Raw genomic sequence first — 23799 nt, 5'->3', positions numbered from 1 at the left:
CGGACCCTGTTTGGGAGGTCGGCCTCTGCGCTGTGGTGCCGGAAACTCGACCGGTTGCGTCAGGTCCACATGGGCCGGTTTGAGTCGGTCCACCGTGAAAACCTCCTCTCTCCACCCAACGTCCAGCACGAACGTGGACCTGTTGTTCCTGAGCACCGTAAATAGCCCCTCGTAGGGCCGTTGCAGTGGTGGCCGATGCCTGCCCTGTCGTACAAACACAAACTTACAGTTCTGCAGGTCTTTGGGTACGCAGGTCGGGTTCTGCCCATGCTGCGAAGTGGGTATGGGGGCCAGGTCACCGAGCCTCTCGCGTAGTCTGCCCAGGACTGCTGCGGGTTCTTCCACTTGCCCCCTTGGGGCTGGTATGAACTCCCCGGGGACGACCAGGGGTGCGCTGTACAGCAACTCAGCCGACGAGGCATGCAGATCGTCTTTGTGCGCCATGCGGATGCCGAGTAGGACCCAGGGAAGCTCGTCCACCCAGTTAGCTCCTTGCAGGCGGGCCATGAGAACCGACTTTAGGTGATGGTGGAAACACTCCACTAGTACATTCGACTGTGGGTGGTAGGCAGTGGTGTGGTGCAGCTGTGTCCCCAAAAGGCTGGCCATAGCTGACCACAGGCTGGAGGTGAACTGGGCGCCTCTGTCGGAGGTAATGTGGGCCGGTACACCAAAGCGAGATACCCAGGTGGCGATCAGTGCCCAGGCGCAACATTCGGAGGTGGTGTCGGTGTGCGGGATCGCCTCTGGCCATCTTGTGAACCGGTCCATGATAGTCAGGAGGTGCCACGCTCCGCGCGACACTGGCAGGGGGCCCACGATATCCACATGAATGTGGTCGAAACGCCGGTGGGTGGGGTGGAACTGCTGCGGCAGAGCTTTGGTGTGCCGCTGCACCTTGGCCGCCTGGCAGTGCATGCACGTTCTGGCCCATTCACTGACCTGCTTGCGGAGTCTGTGCCAAACAAACCTGCTGGAGGGGTGTACTAAGTTGTGAATGGAGTCGAAAACGCGTCGCCGCCAGGCTGTCGGGACAACGGGGCGGGGTTGGCCGGTGGTGATGTCACAGAGTAGGGTCCTCTCACCTGGGCCTACGGGGAGATCCTGGAGCTGCAAATCGGAGACTGCGGTTCTGTAACTCGGGATCTCCTCGTCTGCCTGCTGCGCCTCTGCCAGCACCTCAAAGTCTACCCCTTGGGAAAGGGCATGAATGGTAGGGCGAGAGAGCGCATCCGCCATGACTTTGTCCTTACCCGAGACGTGCCGGACATCCGTCATGTATTCAGAGATGTAGGACAGATGGTGCTGCTGGCGGGGCGAGCAGGGATCGGACAACTTTGTGAACATAAAGGTAAACGGTTTGTGGTCCGTGAACGCGGTGAAGGGCCTACCTTCTAAGAAGTACCTGAAATGCCAGATTGCCAGGTATAGCACCAACAGTTCCCGGTCGAAAGCACTGTATTTGAGCTCGGGTGGCCACAGGTGTTTGCTGAAAAATGCCAGGGGTTGCCAGCGACCCGCGATGATCTGCTCCAGTACCCCACCGACTGCCGTGTTAGATGCGTCCACTGTGAGGGCGGTAGGGACGTCCATTCTGGGGTGCACTAGCATCACGGCGTTCACCAAAGCTTCCTTCGTTTGAATGAAAGTGGCGGCGGACTCCTCGTCCCAGGTAATTTCCTTGCCCGGCAGCTGCCCGACAGCAGGGCGAATAGGGAGCGCATGATTCGGGCAGCTGAAGGGAGGAAGCAGTGGTAGAAATTGACCATCCCTACGAATTCCTGAAGGCCTTTGATTGTGGTGGGTCGGGGGAAATGCAGATTGCATCTACCTTAGCGGGCAGAGGGATTGCCCCGTCTTTAGTAATCCTGTGGCCTAGGAAGTCAATGGTGTTGAGCCCGAACTGGCATTTGGCTGGGTTGATCGTTAGACCGTAGTCACTCAGCCGGGCATAGAGTCGACGGAGGTGGGACCGATGCTCCTGATGACTGCTGCTGGCTATGAGGATGTCGTCCAAATAGATGAATGCGAAGTCCAGGTCGTGTCCCACCGCGTCCATTAACCACTGGAACGTCTGTGCGGCATTCTTCAGGCCGAACGGCATGCGGAGGAACTCGAAAAGGCCGAACGGGATGATGAGAGCCGTTTTGGGGACGTCGTCTGGATGCATCGGGATTTGATGGTATCCTCGGACGAGGTCTACCTTGGAGAAGACCCGTGCACCGTGCAGGTTTGCTGTAAAGTCCTGAATGTGTGGCACAGGGTAGCGGTCCGGTATTGTAGCCTCGTTCAGCCAGCGGTAGTCGCCGCACGGTCTCCAGCCCCCCGTCGCTTTGGGCACCATGTGCAGGGGGGAGGCCCATGGGCTGTCAGACCGCCGGATGATCCCCAATTCCTCCATCCTCTGGAACTCCTCCTTCGCCAGTCGGAGCTTGTCCGGGGGAAGCTGCCGAGCACGGGCGTGGAGGGGTGGTCCCTGGGTCGGGATGTGATGCTGTACGCTGTGTCGGGGCATGGCTGCCGTGAACTGCGGTGCCAGAACTGATGGGAAATCCGCTAGAACCCTGGTGAAGTCATTGTCGGACAGCGTGATGGAGTCGAGGTGAGGGGCTGGCAACTGGGATGCGCCCAGGGAGAATGTCTGAAAGGACTCGGTGTGGACCAGTCTCTTCCTGGGCAGGTCGCCCAGTAGGCTGCGAGCCCGGAAAATATCTGCACCCAGAAGCGGTTGGGCTATGGCGGCCAGTGTGAAGTCCCACGTGAACTGGCTGGAGCTGAACTGTAGCTGCACCGTACTGTGCTGCCATTCATGGCCCACAGGGGGGGCCCCGGTGCCCTTTTGCGGGTGATGTAACTTGTTGGAGGTAAGACGCTGATCTTGGCACTGGTGTCAACCAAAAAACGGCGTCCCACACATACAGGAGGCTATCCCGATGGCCAGCCGCCATAGCCATCAGCAGCGGCTGTCCCTGGCGTTTCCCAGGAACTGTCAGGGCGGGCGACAACAGCGGGCTTCTGCGCTCCACCGCTGGTGGTAGAAACACCATTGTTCGTTGGGCTCCTCACCCCTGCCTCTGGGGCTAGTGGGCTCTGTGGCCGGGCCTGGTCTGGTTTGCTGCTGGGAGCGTGGCCGGGTGATCTGTGCGACGGACACCCCACTCACCTTCTTGGTGTTACACAGCCAGTCCGCCCAGGCTGCCACTTTCCGGGGGTCGCTGAAATCCGCGTCAGATGGCAGCAGGCGTATGTCCTCGGGCAGCTTCTCCAGGAATGTCTGCTCAAACATGAGGCAGGGTGTGTGTCCGCCGGCCAGAGACAACATCTCATTCATTAAAGCCGATGGAGGTCTGTCTCCCAAGCCATCCAGGTCCAGTAAACGGGCAGCCCGCTCACGCCGTGAGAGTCCAGAAGTCCTTATGAGCAGGGCTTTGAATTCCATGTACTAGCCGTCCGCTGGGGGAGACTGTACGAACTCCTCAACCTGGGCCGCTGTGTCCTGGTCGAGGGAGCTCACCACGTAGTAGTAACGTGTGCCCTCTGAGGTTATCTGCCGAACGTGGAATTGGGCTTCTGCTTGCTGGAACCATAGGTGAGGTGGCAGCATCCAGAAGCTTGGCAGTTTCAACAAGACTGCATGAACAGATGTGGCATCGGTCATCTCCGGTCCAAAAATCGTTTGGACCGTTGGGGTCACCAATTGTAGCGGTGTGCTACACGCAGCGCTAAAATAACGACATGGAGTCGGTAAACTGCAATTAAAGATGATTTTATTTGAACTTCACAGTCTTGCTTTAAAGCCTCCCTCATCCCGCCCTCCCCAGGTGCGGATACTGTAATGGACACGTACTCACAAACCCCTGCAGGCTTTTTCCCTTTGTTGCGAACCTGGCCTTTGTGCCTGCACGCTGTCTATTTGTGAGTTGGTTCGAGTGCACTAGGAAGTGGGTCGCCACAGCAGACTCATTGAGAAATTGTTGGGTGAAAATCTCCTCTCACTCCTGGCCATGCATGATTTTTTTGGACAATACAATGTTCACTATAATTAAATTAAGAATTAAGGCTACATATATAATAAATGCTCTAGCAGTCTTCACATGAGACTAGAGAACCTTGTACTTGCTAAAATATTAAGCTACATCTCATACTCAATCATATAGTGGTTTGCTTTTTCAGCATGTAAAACACTGGAAAATTCACTGAGGCAATTAAAATGATTTATAGATGTATCACCTGGTTCATTGTCTTATACTAATCACCATGATTTTGAACTAAATTGAAAAATTAAGAATTTAAGCAAAATAAATATAATTTTAGAAGAAGATTTGGATCATGATTTATTTTGATGGCAGAAATATCTTACATTTCACCTCTCTTCACCTCATTAAATGATATAGATGGGTTGATTTATCATGCTGAAAGCTTTTCATGTACGTTACCATGATTTTTCAAATAACCCACTTTGTATTTTAATAGAATGTGTTCTTAGTTCTCGGTAGAAAGTCACTGAAAGTTTTCAATGGAAAATGTACGTAAATGATGAAATTTCACACATGGAATGAAACTGTATCACTATTATTAATGCTATTCCTTGTTTCGACATGAGCTGCAGTATTTCCCAGCTAATAATGAAATTTCTACTCCTCTGTCATGGGTCTGTTATCACAATAGCCTAGGTGGAGTAGAGGCACTTTGTAACAGCAGGAGTCTTGATAAGGCTACAATGTTAATGGTCCCAATCTTTCAAACAAAATTGCCAATCTGAGAAAAACTATATTAAAGGGTTATTTTACAATAAAAAATATTCCTTGAAAGAAATTGTAATCAATTATTACCAAATGAAAATTTGCATTTATTATAGCCAACTTGTTTATAAGTAGTGACTTTGAATGATTGTTAGTCAGTTATTCATTGTACAGCTAATCAATATTTGGGTTATTATTTTATAAGTCACTATTTCTGCCTCTGCCATGCTAGCCTACATTCCTGATTGTCCTATTTATTTCCTATTTAATGTAATACCATTGAAGTAACATCCAAACTCCAGTTTAAAAAGTGCATATAGTGTTCTCCACAACATAATCTCAAATGAAAGACATAAATGATATCAGTCGATCTGCAGGTAGAGAACATTCACTGCCACTTGATCCCACTTCTGATTTTCTTTCATCAGTACCTCACATCCACCCCTCGTCTCTCAGGCTTCTTTCGACCCCTCATTCCCTTCATTCCTTTAACACCCCACCAGCTTCCTCCCACCCAATTCCCCTGAATACCACCCTCCTCTCTTATCTGATCCCTCCACACTATACAGTACCTGGACTCCAACCCTGCCATGTCTTCACCATCCTTTCCATCCTTCCGCTCTCTGAGGTGGAACATTCTGTCCTCAGCAAATACTTTACATTTTCTCACGGCATTCATACCCAATGAGTTCCACAGCCACCATGATGTTAAGTTCTTTTTCCGTTGCCTCTGTCTCCAGGCCTACTTCTTTGACAAGGATTCCTCACGCCTCCACTCTCACCAATTGCCCATTCTCCCAGATTCAATCTCTTTCCTGTTCTTGGACACATAACTTAGGCCTTCAGGCTGCTCTGAATAGTACCATCTCTAACTGCCAATCAGAATCAGAATCAGGTTTATTATCACTGGCATATGTTGTGATATTTATTAACTCAGCAGCAGCAGAACAATGCAATACATAATACAGAAGAAAAATAAATAAATCAATTGCAGTAAATGTATATTGGAGATTAAAAACCTTGCAAAAGCAGAAATAATATATATTGAAAACATGAAGTAGTGTTCACAGGTTCAACGTCCATTTAGGAATCAGATGCCAGAGGAGAAGAAGCTGTTCCTGAATCTCTGAGTGTGTGCCTTCAGGCTTCTGTACCTCCTACCTGATGGTAACAGTAAGAAAAGGGCAAGCCCTGGGTGCTGAGGGTCCTTAATAATAGATGCTGCCTTTCTGAGACACCACTCCTTGAAGATGTCCTGGGTACTTTGTAGGCTAGTACCTAATATGGCGCTAACTAAATTTACGAACCTCGGCAGCTTCTTTCAGTCCTGTGCAGTAGCCAACCCCCACCATACCAGACAGTGAGGCAGCCTGTCAGAATGCTCTCCCTGCCAAATCTCTTCAAACTCCTAATGAAGTGTAGTCACTGTCTTGCCTTCTTTATAGCTGCATCGATATGTTGGGACCAGGTTAGGACCTCAGAGATTTTGACACCCAGGAACTTGAAACTGCTTACTCTCTCCATTTCGGATCTCTCTCTGAGGATTTTTATATGTTCCTTCATCTTACCCTTCCTGAAGTCCATAATCAGCTCTTGCATCTTACTGACATTCAGTGCAAGGTTGTTGCTGTGACACCACTCCACTACCTGGCATATCTCACTCCTGTACGCCCTCTCATCTTTTCAACTTCAGCACATCTTTCTCCTTTTCTAATCCTCTGAGCACAATATCCTCAATTCTCTCTGCACTATTCAAATTCAAAGTAAATGTATTATCGAAGTGCATATATGTCACCATATACAACCCTGGGATTCATTTTCTTGCAGGATATTCAATTAATCCAATAACCACAATGAAATCAATTAAAGAACACAGTATCAGGGCAAACAACCAGTGTGCAAAAGACAACAAACTGTACACGTACAAAAATAAATAATAATAATAATCAAGCAATAAAGGTAAGATGAAGAGTCCTTGAAAGAGAGTCCATTGGTTGTGGGAACAATTTCCACGTCATTGATGATGTAAGCAAAGTTGAGTGAAGTTATCCTGTCTGGTTCAGCAACCTGTCAGCTGAGGGTAACAACTGTTCTTGCATCTGGCAGTAAGGGACCTCCTGTACTTTCTTCCTGATGAAAGCATAAAATGGCTAATAGGGGTTCTGTGATTATAGGTGTTGTTTTCTTGTGGCAACGTCTGTGGTGGAGAGGGTTTTATCAATGGGCCAAATCTACTATTTTTTGTAGGACTCTCTGTGCAAGGTATTGGTGTTCCCATGCCAGACCATGATGCGACTAGTCAGCATACTCTCCATTGCACATCTACAGATGCTTGTCAGATTCATAGATATCATGACGAATCTCTGCAAACTCCCAAGAAAGCAGAGGCACTGTTATGCTTTCTTTGTACTTCAACTTAGTGCTGAACCCAGGACAGGTCCTCTAAAATGATAATACCAAGCAATTTAAAGATGCTGCCCATTTCCACCTCTGTTCCTCTGGCTCATGCACCCCTGGTTTCCTCCTCCTGAAGTCAAGTCAAATCAGGTCCTTGGTCTTGATGACATTGAGTAAGTGGTTATTGTTGTGTCAGCATTAAACCTGCAGACAAAGGTGGTGCTGTTGCAGTGGGGTGGACTGAGTTCTGCCTTGCTGAGGCCAGACGGCAGACCTCAGACACCTCCTTTTACCTACCTTTGTAAAGGACCCCACTAAGAAGCACCAGGCCATTTTCTCTCACACTACCATCAACCTCATCAACTCTAGAAACCTCCCATTCACTGTCACCAACCTCATACTTCCCATACCCTGCATTGCTTGTTTCCACCTCTTACCCAAGATCCACAAACCCAACTACCCCAGTAAGCCCATTGTTTCTGACTGCTCCTCCACCACTGAATTTATGTCTACATACCTCAAATCTATTTTGTCCTGCTTGGTTCTGTCACTTTTGACTTGAGACTACACATTCTCTGCATCACTTTAATCTCTTTCCGTTCCCTAACTCAGATTACCTGATTTTCCTATGGACATCCAGCTACTGTACACTTCCATCCCAGTCCTGCTGAAGGGTCTCAGCCCAAAACATCGACTGTACTTTTTTCCCACAGATGCTGCCTGGCCTGCTGAGTTCCTCAAGCATTTTCTATGTGTCACTGCTGTTTTATTTCTATTTTTGCACTACTTATTTTATTTAACTATTTAATACATGTAAACTCTTTTTTCTCTTACTATGTATTGTGTTGCAGTGTTGCCACAAAGCCAACTAATTTCACAACATATGCTGGTGATTATTATTCTAATTCTGAAGAAGGAGGAAGATAGAAGTGATGAAATTCTGGGCCAGTTAGCTTGACTCTGGTTGAGAAGATGTTGGAGTCCATTATCAAGGATTAGGTTTGGGGGTACTTGAGATTAGGTTTTGGGAGTTTGGAAGAATGAAGGTGGAGGGTATCTCTTTGGATCTGGTCAAATATTGAAAGACCTAGATAGAGTGGAGTCGGAGAGTATGTTTCCTATAATGGGTAAGTGTAGTACCAGAAAACACAGCCTCAGAAAAGAGGGATCAACATTTAGAACAGAAATGAGGAAGAGTTAGCCAGAGAGCTGTGAACCAGTGGAAATCATTGCTACAGATGGCAGTGGAGTATAAGTCATAGAGTATATTTGAAGTGAAGTTTGATAGGTTCTTGATCAGTCAGGGCATCAAAGTTTAAAGGGAGAATGCAAGAGACTAGGGTTGAGAGAAATAAATCAGCTATAATAGAATGGCAGAACATATGCAATGGGACAAATGACTTAATTGTGCTTCTATGTTTTATGGTTTTATAGTATTATGTTTCTTACCCATCACACAACGAGCCTCCATATCAAGCATGTCGTTCTTCATAACTCCCACCATCTCCAATCGGATCCTACCACTAAGCACATCCTTTCCTGTACGCCCCTTCTCCACTTTCCATAGTGTTAACTATCTAAATGACTCACTCGTCCACTTGTCCCTCCCATAGATCCCCCTCCTGGCAAAAGGGACAATTGGCATATATGCAGCCCCACTCCTCTCACTCAAACATCCAAACAGTCCTTGCAAGTGGGATGATGCTTCACCTGTAAGTCTTTTGGGGTTATCTATTCTATCCAGTGCTCCCAATGCAGCCTCCTCTACATCAGTGAGACCTATGCAGAATGGAGGAATCTGCTTTGTTGAGTGCCTTCACTCTGTCCGCTGCAAAAGGCAAGATCTACAGGTGGCTACCCATTTCAGTTTGACCTCCTATACCTACTCTGATATGACTGTCTATGGCCTCCTCTACTGCCATGATGAGGCCAGTCTCAAGTTAGAGGAGCAACTCCTGATATTTCATTTGCATAGCCTCCAACCTTATGGCATGAACATTGATTTCTGTAACTTCTGACAATTTTTCCCCTTCTCCCTTATTCCCTTCCTCATTCTAGTCACCTTCTCACACTGTCCTCTCCTATTAAATACCTTTTTCTTTAGCCCCTTACCTCTTCCACTTGTTCCCTCCCAGTTTCTTACTTCATTGTCCACACTCCATTCACCCACCTTTCCCCTAACCTGGTTTCACCTATGAAATGTCAGCTTGTGCTCCTTCCCCATTGCACCTAATTATTCTGGTTTAAGTTCCATTCCAGTCCTGATGAAGGGCGTTGATCTGGAATGTCAACTGGTTATTCCCCGCCATAGCTGCTGTCAGACCTGCTGAGTTCCCCAGCACCTTCTTTTGTGCTGTTCTGCCCACTAATTGATCTCTCTCTCTCCAATCTTTGCTTCCATCCTTTTCTGCCAACCTACATTAACTCAACAGTTAAATAAGATGATAAAAAGGTTCACATTTTCATTGTCAGTTTTGCTGGTAAAATTGTATCTATATATATGCCAATCTATCTCTATATTTAGTAATTTATTTTAGCCCTTTTGTGATAGGGTTCCCTTCTCATTACTTCCTAATTCTTCTGATCTTGATTTCCCTCAGAACTTTACAAGACTGACCTTTCTAGCAAGTACTTTTCTAACCATCTACTGGTGCAGACAGACTACAGTCTATCTGGATGTGAATCCAAATAATACGGGGAAAATACCAGATTGCCTATGTTGTCTATTCTTCTGATCATTAGGAATATTTCTGTAGATCTGTGCTTAATTCTTTGATGCTTGAACATTAAAACATAGCAATTGATAAAAAGTGGTAAGGTATTCTGATAGTTACTAAAAAGTTGTCGATTGTTTTGCACTGTCTAAAAAAATAAACACATTAAATATTATGGGGACATAGAGCCAGCATCATGTTTTTGTTTCTTGCGTTTAAATATTACAAGAGATTACTAAATTATAACATCTAAAACAGTCACTTACAAGTCACTTATAAATTTGTCAGTTTGCTTTAGCACAAAGCCAGTTGGGAATGTTCCCTGTGGCTTGAGTAGAATTTATGTTTTCTGAACTTGTATTTCTTTAAACAAGACACAACCATCACATACTTCTACATGATTTAAGAAAGGGTTATGATTCCCTTGCTCCTGTTTGTTGTCAACATAATTTCCTGCTATTTTAGGAGACTGTATCAGGCCATTAGATTACAATGACACTGCATGACATGAAGCTGCATTTGAAAAGTATTATTTATCTCCTGTGCATTTTACAAACTTTTCTTTGGATTTTCTTTGAATTTGTTAATGCAGAAGCAGTATCATATTAAGCAAATAAAATACATCATGACACATGTATGACATATAAGACCAAATGACCGTAAGAATTTGGAGCAGAAGTAGAACATTTGGCTATCGAGACTGCTCCACCATTTCATCATGGTTGACCTAATTTTCTCCTTAACCCTAATCTCCAGCCTTCTCCCTGTATGCACTCATGCCCTGATGAACCAAAAATCTATCAACCTCTGCATAAAATACATAAAGACTCGGCCTCCACAGCAATCTGTGGCAAAGAATTCCATAGGTTCACTACTCACTGGCTAAAGAAATTCCTCCATATCTCCAGTTTCAGCATATACTTTCTCAGATAAGGGACCCAAAACTACACACACCATTCTAAAGTGAGGCCTCACCAGTGCTTTGTAAAGACTAAACATTACCGCTTGCTTTTATGTTCTTGTCCTCTTGAAATGAATGCTAACATTGCATTTGCCTTCCTTCCCACAGACTCGGCCTGCAAATTAACCTTTAGGGAATCCTGCACAAGGACTCCTTTGCACCTCAGTTTTTTGTAGTTTCTTTCCATTCAGACTTTAGATTTTATGACACGTTAAAAGTTCCCTTAATTTTTTTCTTTGGGCATAGTGACTTCAGACTACAGACTGTGATTCAAATTTAACTAAATTGTTAAATAATGGATATTTTTTTAAAATCTAGGTAGTTGTTTGTAATTAATGTCAATTTTATAGAATAAAATCAGTGTTTTAAAGGCACAGGTAAAGGATTTTTGAGTCTAGCTGAGCAAGTCATCATCATACTCACAGGATCAAAGAACAGTTATAGCATGAAAGGAAATTAGTTAACCAATCCAGTCTATGACAGAGCAATCCAGTTAGTTCCATTTACTTGCACTCCCCATCTGCCTGCAATTATTTTCTATCCATTCAAGTAGTTACGAGGCTCCTTTTGAATTTGATTGAAGCTGCTGTCCTGGCTGTGTCTCTGGATACTAAGAATGAGAAAAATAATAATGAAGCCATTCAGCCCCTCATCCCTGCCCTGGGTGACCTATTACTTTAGAAATATTTTCCAGTATTAGACTCAAAACATTGATTCCCTTGCTATCCATAAATCTCCTGATCTCACTCTTGAATATACACAGTAACAATGCTTCTATGTTCACTGTGGCTAGAAAATTTGCCTTCTGGATGATAAAAACATCTCCCAACCTGTTATGATGGTTTGAGATTATGGTCTCTGCAGTGGTCCTCACATTGAGCTTGTCAGTTTCTAAATTTCAGGGTGCAGAAGATACCAGCATAATCTCTCCTTATACCATAAGACCATAAGATATAGGAGCAAAAGTAGGATATTCAGCCGATTGAGTCTATTCTGCCATTCAATCATGGGCTGATCCAATTCTTTCAGTCATCCCCACTCCCCTACCTTCTCCCCATAAAGTTTGATGCCCTGGCTAATCAAGAACCTGTCTATTTATGCCCTAAATGCACCCAATGACATGGCCTCCACAGCCACTTGTGGCAACAAGTTCTACAGATTTACCACCCTCTGACTAAAGTAATTTCTCCACATCTATGTTCCAAATAGAGAATCCTTTTATCCTGATGTTGTGCCCTTTTGTCCTAGACTCCCCTACCATTGGGAAATAACTTTGCCATATCTAATCTGTTCAGGCCTTTTAACATTCGGAATGTTTCTATGAGATCCCCTCTCATTCTCCTGAACTCCAGAGAATACAGCCCAAGAACTGCCAGACATTCCTCATACGGTAACCCTTTCATTCCTGGAATCATTCTCATGAATCTTCTCTGAACCCTCTTCAATGTCAATATATCCTTCTAAAATAAAGAGCCCAAAACTGCACACAACATTCCTAGTGTGGTCTCACGAGTGCCTTATGGAGCCTCAACATCACATTCCTGCTCTTATATTCTATACCTCTAGAAATGAATGCCAACATTGCATTTGCCTTCTTCACCACCAATTCAACCTGGAGGTTAAACTTTAGGTTATCCTGCACAAGGATTCCCAAATCCCTTTGCATCTCTGCAGTTTGAATTCTCTCCTCATCTAAATAATAGTCTGCCTGTTTATTTTTTCCACTAAAATGCATTATCATACACTTTCCAACATTGTATTTCATTTTCCACTTCTTTGCCCATTCCCCTAACCTGTCTAACACTCTCTGCAAGCTCTCCATTTCCTCAGCTTCCTGCTCCTCCACCTACCTTTGTATCACCGCACCGGCAAATTTAGCCTCAAATCCATTAATCCCATTGTCTAAATCATTGACATACATCGTAAAAAGCAGCAGTCCCAAAGCCGACACCTGTGGAACTCCAATGGTAACCGGCAGCCAGCCAGAAAAGGATCCTTTTATTCCCACTCTCTCTTTTCTGCCGATCAACAAATACTCTACCCATGCTAGTAACTCACCTGTAATTTCATGGGCATTTATTTTGCTAAACAGTCTCATGTGTGGCACCTCGTCAAAGGCCTTCTGAAAATCCAAGTACACCACATCTACTACATCTCCTTTGTCTATCCTGCTTGTAATTTCCTCAAAAATTACAGTAGCTTAGCCAGGCAGGATTTTCTTTTTAGCAAACCATGCTGGATTTGGCCTATCTTGTCATGTGCCTCCAGGTATTCCATAATCTCATTTCTAACAAACGATGCCAACAACTCCTATCCACCATTATGAGATTAACAGGTCTATAGTTTCCTTTCTCTTGCCTCCCACCCTTCTTAAATAGAGGAGTAACATTTGCAATTTTCCAGTCATCTGGTACAATGCCAGAAACTATCGATTCTTGAAAGATCAATTTTGATGCCACTGCAATCTTTCCAGCTACTTCCTTCAGAACCTAAGTGTGCATTCCATCAGGTCCAGGACATTTATCCAGCCTCAGACAATTAAGCTTCCTGAACAACTTCTCAATCATAAATTTCACTGCACATACTTCACTTCCCTGACACTCTTGAATGTTTGCTGTACTGCAGATGTCTTCCACTGTGAAGGCTGATGCAAGATACGCATTCAGTTCCTCTGCCATCTCTCATTACAATATCTCCAGTGTCTTTTTCTATTGGTCCTATATCTACCCTCAACTCTCTTTTACACTTTATATACTTAAAAGAGCTTTTAACATCTTCTTTGATATTTGTCACCAGCTTCCCTTCATAATTCATCTTTTCCTTCCTAATAATCATCTTAATTTCATTCTGCAAGTTTCTAAAAGCTTCTCAAACCTTTATCTTCTCACCAGCATTGGCTTCCTTCTCTGCCCCCTCTTTTTGCTTTGGACTTCACTTGTCAATCACGGTAGTGTCCTTCTTCCATTTGAAAATTTCTTCTTATTTGGAATATATCTGTTTTGCACTTACTTCATTTTTCGCAGAAACTCCAACCATTGCTGCTCTGCTGTCCTTCCTGCTAGTCTTCTTTTCCAAACAACTTTGGCCAGTTCCCCTCTCATGCCATTGTAATTTCCTTTATTCCACTGAAATACTGACACATTGGAAATTTGTTTTTCCTTCTCAAATTTCAGTGTGAACTTGGTCATATTGCTCTTTTGTCACCTCTGGATCATTGCACAACACCCAATCCAGCACAGCTGATCCCCTAGTGGGTTCAACACCAAGCTTTTCTAAAAAGCCATCCCTTAGACATTCTACAAATTCTCTCTCTTCAGATCCAGTACTGGCCTGGTTTTCACAATCCACTTTCATGTTAAAATCCCCATTGATTGTCATGACATCACCCTTCTGACACACCTTTTCTATCTCCTGCTGTAATTTGTAATCCATATCTTGGTTACTGTTTGAAGGCTTGTATGCAACTGCAATTAGGATCCTTTTACTCTTGCCATTTCTTAACTCAACCCATAGAGACTCTACACCTTCTGATCCTATGTCATCCCTTTCTAATAATTTAATATTATTTCTTATACACAGGGCCACACCATTCCCTCTGCCTAGCTTTCCGATACATTGTATATCCTTGGGCATTCAACTTCCAGTGTCAGCCATCCTTTAGCCAGGTTTCAGAGATGGCCACAATGTCATACTTGCCAGTCTATAGCTGAATTTCAAGATCATCCATTTTATTCCTTATGCTGCGTGCATTCAAATACAACACTTCCAATCTAATATTTCCTGTTTTCTATTCTAACTATACCACACCTCGATTGCCCTGTAACTCATGCCACTGGTTGTGATTAAGCCACATCTCCTGCCTCTTCTTTCTATCATCTCTGTTGCATGCTATCTTTGATTTATTTCTGTTTTCCCCTTCCTCAACCATATCACTCCCATTCCCATTCCCTTGCCAAATTATTTTAAACCCTCCCTAACAGCTCTGTTAAACCTGCCTGCTAGGATGTTGGACCCCTTTTGGTTCAAGTGTAGCCCATCCTTTCTGTACATGTCATAACTCCCCTAGAAGAGGCCCCAATGTTCCAGGAACCTGGAGCCCTGCTCCCTACACCAGTCTCTCAGCCACACATTAATATACCTGATCATACTATTCTTGCACTCGCTAAAATGTGGCACAGGCAGCCATCCTGAGATTACTACCCTTGAGGTGTTGCTTTTCAGCTTTCTACCCAACTCCCTGAATTCTCTCTTCAGGCCCTCCTCCCTTTTTCCACCTATGTAACTGGTACCAACGTGTACCAAGACTTCTGGCTATTTACCCTCTCCCTTCAGAATACTCTGCACCCAATCAGAGACATCCCATACCTTGGCACCTGGGAGGCACAAACAATGTGGGTATCTCTATCAGCCTGACAGAACCTCCTGTCTGTTTCCTTCACTATGGAATCCCCTATGACTACCACATTCCTCAATCTTCTTCTCTCCCTTCTGTACCACAGAACCAGAGACCCCTTCACCGTGGTCATCCTCTACCAGGTCACCCCTCTCAACAGCATCCAAAACAAGTTAATGATTACTAAGGGGGGATAGTCACAGGGGTACACCGTACTATCTGAGCTCTTTACATCCCTTCCCTGACAGTCACCCACGTATCTAACTCCTGCAGCCTCGGCGTGACTAACTCCTTGTCGCAAACCTGTCATTCCAAAGTAAATTTATTATTGATGTACATGTCATTATATACAACTGTGAAATTCATTTTCAGGTGGATCATAGCAGTTGCAAAAACAACGACAATGGAGCTAATATAAAATGACACACAAAGAAGGACAAGCAACTAATGTGCAATAGATGACAAACTGCATAAAGATAAGAAAATAAAGAATAATAATTATTATAATTATTATTATTATATTATGACCGTTCAGTTATTACAGACAGGATAATCCATAATAACCTTCTGGATATAATAGTACAGGATAAATAAGAAAGAACTATTTATTTAATAGATATAGCCATTCCAAACTTACAGAAATCAATGTGAAAAGTACCAGAAATGCATTGAATTAAAAGAGAAAATTGAAAGGCTTTCGAACCTGAACAAGCTCTACATTGAACTGATAGTAATATGTACAACTGGTGACATTGCAAAGGCACTACACAATAGCAGTAAACAATTAGGGATACACAGTAATATCTATGTAAGTCTTCAGAAAGCCATAATACTAAATGCCACATACCCCCTGAGATTCATTTTCCTATGGGTATACTCAGTAAATCCACAATAGAATAATCACCATAATATAATCAATGAAAGACTGCACCAACTTCAGTATTCAACTAGTGTGCAAAAGACAAAAAACTGTGCAAACACAAAAGGAAAGAAATAATAAAAAATAAGTGAGAAAAAAATCAGGAAACATAAGATGAAGTTTCCTTAAAAGTGAGTCCAAATGTTGTTGGAACTTTTCATTTTTGTGGTGCAAGTGAAGTTATCCCCTTTGGTTCAAGAGCCTGATGGATGAGGGATAATAACTATTTCTGAACCTGGTGGGATGAGTTCTGAGGCTTCTGAACCTTCTTTCTGATGGCAACAGTGAGAAAAGAGCATGTCCTGTGTGACACAAGTCCTTGATGATGGATGTTGCTTTCCTCAACAAAGCTCAATGGTGGGGACCCGTGATGGACTGGGCCATATCCACTACTTTTTGTAGGATTTCCTGTTCAAGGGAATTGGTGTTTCCATACCAGGCTGTGATGCAACCAGTCAATGTACTCTTCACCATGCATCTATAAGTTTGTCAAAGTTTTGGATGTCATGCCAAGGAAGAAGAGACGCTGCTGTGCTTTCTTTGTAATTGCATTTACATGCTGGCCCAAGGACAGGTCCTTCAAAATGATAATGACAAGGAATTTAAAGATGCTGACTCTCTCTACCTCTGATCCCCCAATGAGACATGGCCCATGGACCTCTAGTTTTTTCTTCCTGAAGTTAATTATCAGCTCCTAGGTTTTACCTGACATTGAGTAAGAGGTTGTTTTTAAGACACTACTCAGCTAAATTTTCAATCTCCCTCATATATGCTGATTCATATGGGCCTTTGATAGTGATATCATCAGCAAACTTGGATATTGCTTTGGAGCTGTCCTTAACCATGTGGTTATACATGTAAGTCGAGTAGAGGAGAGGCTAAGCACACAACCTTGTGGTGCACCTATGCTGATGAAGATCATGGAGGGGATGTTGTCAATCCAGACTTATTGGGGTCTGCAAGTGAGGAAATCGAGAGTCCATTTGGCCAAAGGGGTATTGAGGCCAAGGTCTTGTAGTTAATGATTATTTTGGGTGGATAATAGTATTGAATGTCGAACTGTAGTTGATAAAGAGTATCCTGATGTATGCACGTTTGCTGTCCAAATGAACAAGTGTTGAGTGAAGAGCCTGTAATTTGGCATCTGCTGTGAACCTTTTGCTCCAGTAGGCAAATTGGAGCAGATCCAAGTTGCTTCTCAGGCAGTATTTGATATGTTTCATCACCAATCTCTCAAAGCACTTTATCACTGTGGATGTAAGTGCTACTGAATAATAGTCATTAAGGCTTGTTGCCATGTTCTTCTTAGGCACTGACATAATTGAAGCCTGCTTGAAGCAGGTTGGCACCTCAGACTATGGAAGCAGTTCCCTTAAACATGTTCTCCCTAAATATTTCACTATTTAGCCTTTACACATGACCTCTATAGTAGTCGTAGTCTTACCCATTCTAAGTGGAAATACTTGCAGTGTTCTACATTAGCAATGCCCAACATAGTTTTGCAATCACAATAAAAATGCCTAAGGCAATCACTCACACTGTGCACCTTCTCAACACAACAATGTTACGCAACAAGTCTAGGTGACAACTCAACAATAAGTCCATCTCTATCACTATCGAGCAACTCACTAATGGGATAGTCCTGTAATACTTCATGTTCCTAGTATCCAGCAGTGTCTTGCAATCATAAAAAAAATCTAAAGGAACGAATACATCTTTGATTGGCTCAGAGTGGCAGCTGCATCCAAGTGCGCCGCCATCTTATGATATTGAGAACATATCATTTTTCCTCTCCTTGTTCTTCCTAGCAAAATTTAATTGTGCATTGTACTGCATACCAGTGGTCTTTTTGCTGCCCATTCCACCAAACTGTTTATTGCTTCTCTTGAGCTCCATTATCATTTTCCTGACAGGTTGCTGTGCTTCCAAATTTCTCCATAGTACAATCAATTATTGCCTATCCAGTTACTTCTTGAAGCCATAGTGAATGTTAGATCATAGCTGCTCTCTGTGAGTAAGAGTGGTTTGCCAAATGTTTATAATCAGAACCCCATCCAGATCATCACCCCGATTGCGCTTGATCCTTGATAGGGACAGCTTCTTTAGCCTACCCTCTGTAAACCAATCATTATTTTGTAGTTCATTCAGAATCAAAAGCTAACATTACAGAAGCATTACTTTAGACGTGGATATATATGTATATTTTTGATTGATATTTGATTTAACATTTAGATCACTGGCATTTTAAACGTACCCAAAAAGTCAGAATTTGCTATTTCATTACTGTAAAACTCACTTTTGGTTTTGAACTTACACTTTGACCCACTCGTTACTTTTACTCAGAAATGTAATTCTCTTCTCCAAGGACAAATCTGTAAAAGACGAATACAAAGGAAACAGAAGGCAATTGGCTTTTGTTAAAAAAGGAGACTTGGGTAACCTCACTTATCATCAAGGACAGATGAAAAAGACTTCTTTGAACCATTATATAGGCTCTAATCCCAAATACAATCAAAGCCATTTGAAGAGAATGGCTTTACATTTCTTTGCTGAAATCACACAGGCCATCAGAATTCTTAAAAATCAAGTTTCATTTTTTATTGTGGTTGCCTATTTCATTTTAATTTTTCTTCAGTTGAAAACAACTAAGCTCCACTCCAAACATTCATTCATTCTACAGTTAATTGCTCTCACCATTTCATGTCTCCACTATTCTTCACTGAAGACTACATTTTGTATGCAGAGCATAACAAAGTAGGAGTTACTATGATAACTACACGCTATCTCTTTTCAAGAAAGCCATTTCATCCATCAAGCTCATTTTGCACATTCTAAAAAGGCCTCAGATTACACCTAAATGCCAAAAAGTAAGATGTTATTTAATCACAGTTAGCCAGTGCTTAGAGAATGTTGGTTTTTATTTTCTTTTTCTTAAATTACAACATTACAAAGCTGAGGATGAATAGAAAATTTAAAAAGCTTTAATTCAGAATAATATCCAAAAGTGTGTGTAGACCTAGAAAAATGGCAAATTATAACTTCAATTAATAAAGTTATTACAATAATGTTGGCAAAAGCACATATTTATTTCTAAATAGCTATTCATTACTAACGATTATATAAGGATATTAGCCAAAGATAATGAGAGAACCTCTCTTCTTCATTCATTTAAGGTTGTGCATGATTAAATAGGTTTAAATTATTCATTGCCTCCAGTCTTGATGCAGGATTTCATCTGGAAACATTGACAATTCGTTTCATCCTGCAGATGTGTTCGACCTGTTGAGTTCTTCCAGCAGATTGTTCGTTGCTCTCATTTATTGTGTCCTCCTGGGCCATTGTCTTTCTATTCACAGCCTTCCTCATAAAAATAAACAGTGTGACAGTGCAATTGACTCTGGGGCGTTTTTTGTAGCTTGATCAACAGCGATGTCAATTGTGACACCTCTGGCTCAGATGCTGATCTGCTGATGAGAGTCTGATCACCCACAATTTTGTGAAGAACTTGCAAAAGGGATGGCGTGACTCTCCTCAGATTAGCAGAGAATGCCTCAACAAATCAGGCAGCTTCAGTCACCTGAGAGAGCAAAGCACAGGTGGCAGTAATATGGGGCTACTAGATACAGAAAAAAAAACTTCTTGACTAAATCATGGATATTGAGGCTCCTAAATAATGCATTTCAGGAGTCTTATACCATTCCTGTTGGCCATGCATATTTATCAGTGAAGCCAAAGCACAACGTTTAATTTTAAATGAGATTCTTCACTTCTAATAACCAACACTAATTGGTCATTAGTGGAGCAGGACAAAAGACAAAATGTGATTACTTATTGTTGTAATATACTTCAAGTGGAAGAAAGTGAAATTGGGCAGAGGAATTGATCTGATGTACCATAAACATGCTTGTTCAATGCATTTGCAATTCTATCACACATAGTGACGAGAGAGCTCTTCACCTTCATTAGACCTTACACATCATTGATTATGTTTCTCCCCGTAATACACGGAGAAGCAATAGGTCAAGTTTGTCCCTGAGCAGAAGCTGCTGTTATTTGAGTTGCCATTAGCAGAGAAGTCTATGGACAGATAAAAAAAAAATAAGCTGAACACTTGCAAAATCCTAGCAGTGTGGCAGCTCTTTTCTGCTGACCTTGAGAACAGATGGTAAGTCGTTGCTTGGAAGTCAAGATTATACTGGAATCCAAAATGCAACTAGAATTCACTTTTAACATTTATATCAAGCATAAATATAGTGGTGACTTTAAGAATCTCATTTGTTTTATTTATCTAGTACTTTTACAACAGAAAACAGTTCTCCCTAATGTTGTAAGCAAGCAAACGGAGACATTAGGAATATTAGCAAAAGATTGTTAAAATCTTCAAGTTTTAAAATAGGCCTTGATGAAGACATGAATATTTAGTTACAGAGAGGAAATGCTCACTTGAGGCTGTGTTGCTTGCAGGGTGGAGTAAAAAGAAACAGAAAAAAAAGCCAGTGCTGGAGGATTAAAGAGCATCAATGCTGTAAGTAAATGATTATGGTTAGTATGTCAAATGAAAAACAAAAGGATTTATGTATGAGGATAATCGTTTTCCATTTGAAGATTAGTAGGTGAACTTGATAGGATAGAATCATTAAATGGCTACAATTCACTCCAACCTGCCTGCATTAGTTTTCTACTGGAACAACTCACAAATTCCTCTCTAACTTCTTCAGTCTTTCAAAATTTTCCTCACTACATACCTACCCACTTCCCACTAGAAGGCCACGATGAAGCCCAATTTCACCACATCGCCAGGCACTTTTTCCCTGTTCAAGTCAAGACAAGGCAAGTCGACTTTAATTGTCATTTCAACCATAACTCCTGGAACAGTGCATAGTAAAAATGAGACAACGTTTTTCAGGACCATGGTTTACATGACACAATACTCAACTGAACTACATAATTTAAAAAACTACACTGGACTACAGACCTACAACTGGACTGCATAAAGTGCACAAAAAAAAGTGCAGGCATTACAATAAATAATAAACAGGACAGTATGGCAAGGTGTCAGTCCAGGCTTCGGGAATTGAGGAGTCTGATAGCTTGGGGAAGAAACTGTTACATAGTCTCGTTGTGAGAGTCTGAATGTTTCAGAGCCTTTTCCCAGACGGCAGGAGGGAGAAGAGATTGCATGAGGGGTGCATGGGGTCCTTCATAATGCTGTTTTCTTTGCAGATGCAGCGTGTAGAGTAAATGTTCATGATGGCAGGAAGAGAGACCCCGATGATCTTCTCAGCTGACCTCACTATCCGCTGCAGGGTCTTGTGATCCGAGATGGTGCAATTTCTGAACCAGGCAGTGATGCAGCTGCTCAGGATACTCTCAGTAGTAGAATGTGATGAGGATGTGGGGTGGGAGATGGACTTTCCTCAGCCTTTGCAAAAAGTAGAGACGTTGCTGGACTTACTTTGCTATGGAGCTGGTATTGAGGGACCAGGTGAGATTCTCCATCAGGTGAACACCAAGAAATTTGGTGCTGTTTACGATCTCCACTGAGAAGCCGTCGATGTTCAGTGGGGAGTGGTCTCTCTGTGCCCTCCTGAAGTCAACAACCGTCTCTTTTTGTTTGTTCACATTAAGAGACAAGTTGTTGGATCTGCACCAGTCTGTTAGCCACTGCACCTCCTCTGTGTAAGCTGACTCGTCGTTCTTGCTGATAAGACCCACCACAGTTTTATCATCGGCAAACTTGATGAAATGGTTCAAATACTGTATAATACCATTTTTCTTTAAATCATTGTTAATTCTCTTCATTATTTTATACCTGTAAGATTGGCCCTTCCATTCATGGCAACGGCCTTACACCATCCACTCTGTTCACCCCTCCCATCATGTGTATATACTTCTATTAGATTTCCCATCAGCCTTCTTTTCTCCAAAGAAAACAGACACAGTCCTTCCAATCTAAACTCACAAATTCTGTTTTTCATTCCTGGGACCATTCTTCTGGAAATTCTCCAGTGGAAATTTTCCATATCAGTCCTACTAGAAATACTCTGGATGAGACTGGAGCAGCATTTTAAAATGACTTTACAGCTTTTATATCAAATGTCTTTATGGATTAAACTTAGAATTATGCATGCATAATTAACTACTTTCTCAACCAACCCTGCCACCTTCTTGAATTATGTACCTTTTCTCCCAGGTCCCACTGCTCCTAAACCATTTTCAGAGTAATACCCTTACTGCCTCTCCTCATAAGATGTACAAGAGATATTTCACCTTGCAGGGAGAACAAAACTCCAGATCATAAATATTAGAAAATCAAAAAATAATCTATTAGGAAATTCAGGTTAAATTTGTTTACCCTGAAAGCAGATTTAATACTGGATTTATTACCACATGGAGTAATTAAGGTGAATAAGGTAATGCATTTAGAGGAAAAATTGATAAAAACAAGGATAGAACAGGAGGGTAATGTTACTAATTCTAACATGCCTGCAAGCATTAGAGGCACAATTGTAGGGTGGTTGACTGCATAATAAACATTAAATATTACCTGCCGAGGGTTGTCACATAGTTTCATTGCTACCAAGCTGAAAAATGGCGATAGTCTCCTCTTTACCCAGAGGTTCTGCTCACCAGAAATTCCTATTGGGAGTCAAAGCGTCTGTTAAAATAACTTAAATGCAAAAGAACTGCAGATGCTAGAAACCTGAAATAAACCAGAAAATGCCGACAATACGCAATAAATCCACTATTTCTATGGGCAGAGAAATAGATGTAGTATTTCTGGTTGAAGATCATTCATCAGAACATCTCTTCCCACAGATATGGCATGAGCTGCTGAGCATTTTCAACATTTTCTTGTTTAATCTAAACTAAAATGACCCAAGCAACCTGGCTGAGTACAGTAACCAAGTACAATATTAAAACTGGGGCACATCTTTAGTTATGACTATGTAAAAATCAGAAAATATTTAATTTCTGAGTATTGGAAACATGCCTTACAATGCATGTTTCATAAAAATCATTAAGAAAGTAAAAGATATTATCTACCCACAGCTAGATAATTTAACAGCAGAACCAAACTGAGCACTTGGCCTCTATCAGTATCTAAGAATGTAGCATTGATTAGACATGATTCAGAAGATGACAAGGAATCTTTTCCTGAACATCCAGCAAATAATTTTTAAAAAGCTGCGATTAGGTTATGCAAATTGAAGGCAGAACAAATCAGGAAAGATCCCAATCTGATATCTTTGTATTTGATTTTGAATACGGCAGAGTTCACAATGCAGTTGACAGAGCCAAGTGACCAATTGTTAACCAGTATTAGCACTTCTAATTTTCTTTCCCAAAGAAAGACAGGACGTAATTTATTTTAAGCTTCCCTATAAATGGGAGAGAAGCTACTCAGAATGTCAAATATCTATTGCCAAAAGAGCATGTTAACTCTGTTGCTAAATCAAACTATAGTCAGCAAATTCACTCAAGTTAAGCATGCATGCATAGCGATGTCTGCAATTCTACACCATCTCTATAATTTCTGGATCTTAGATTCATCTCCAGTGGATAAGTTGGACGGCTTGAGATCACAGAGGTCAAACTTGGAATGGAATGAAGACTTAAAGATACATGCTGATAAAAATGGATTTCTACCCCATGAGTTGTTATACATTTAT

This window comes from Hypanus sabinus, chromosome 2, assembly GCF_030144855.1.
Source record: "Hypanus sabinus isolate sHypSab1 chromosome 2, sHypSab1.hap1, whole genome shotgun sequence".
NCBI classification, from domain to species: Eukaryota; Metazoa; Chordata; class Chondrichthyes; order Myliobatiformes; family Dasyatidae; genus Hypanus; species Hypanus sabinus.
This window is presented reverse-complemented; position numbering follows the sequence as displayed.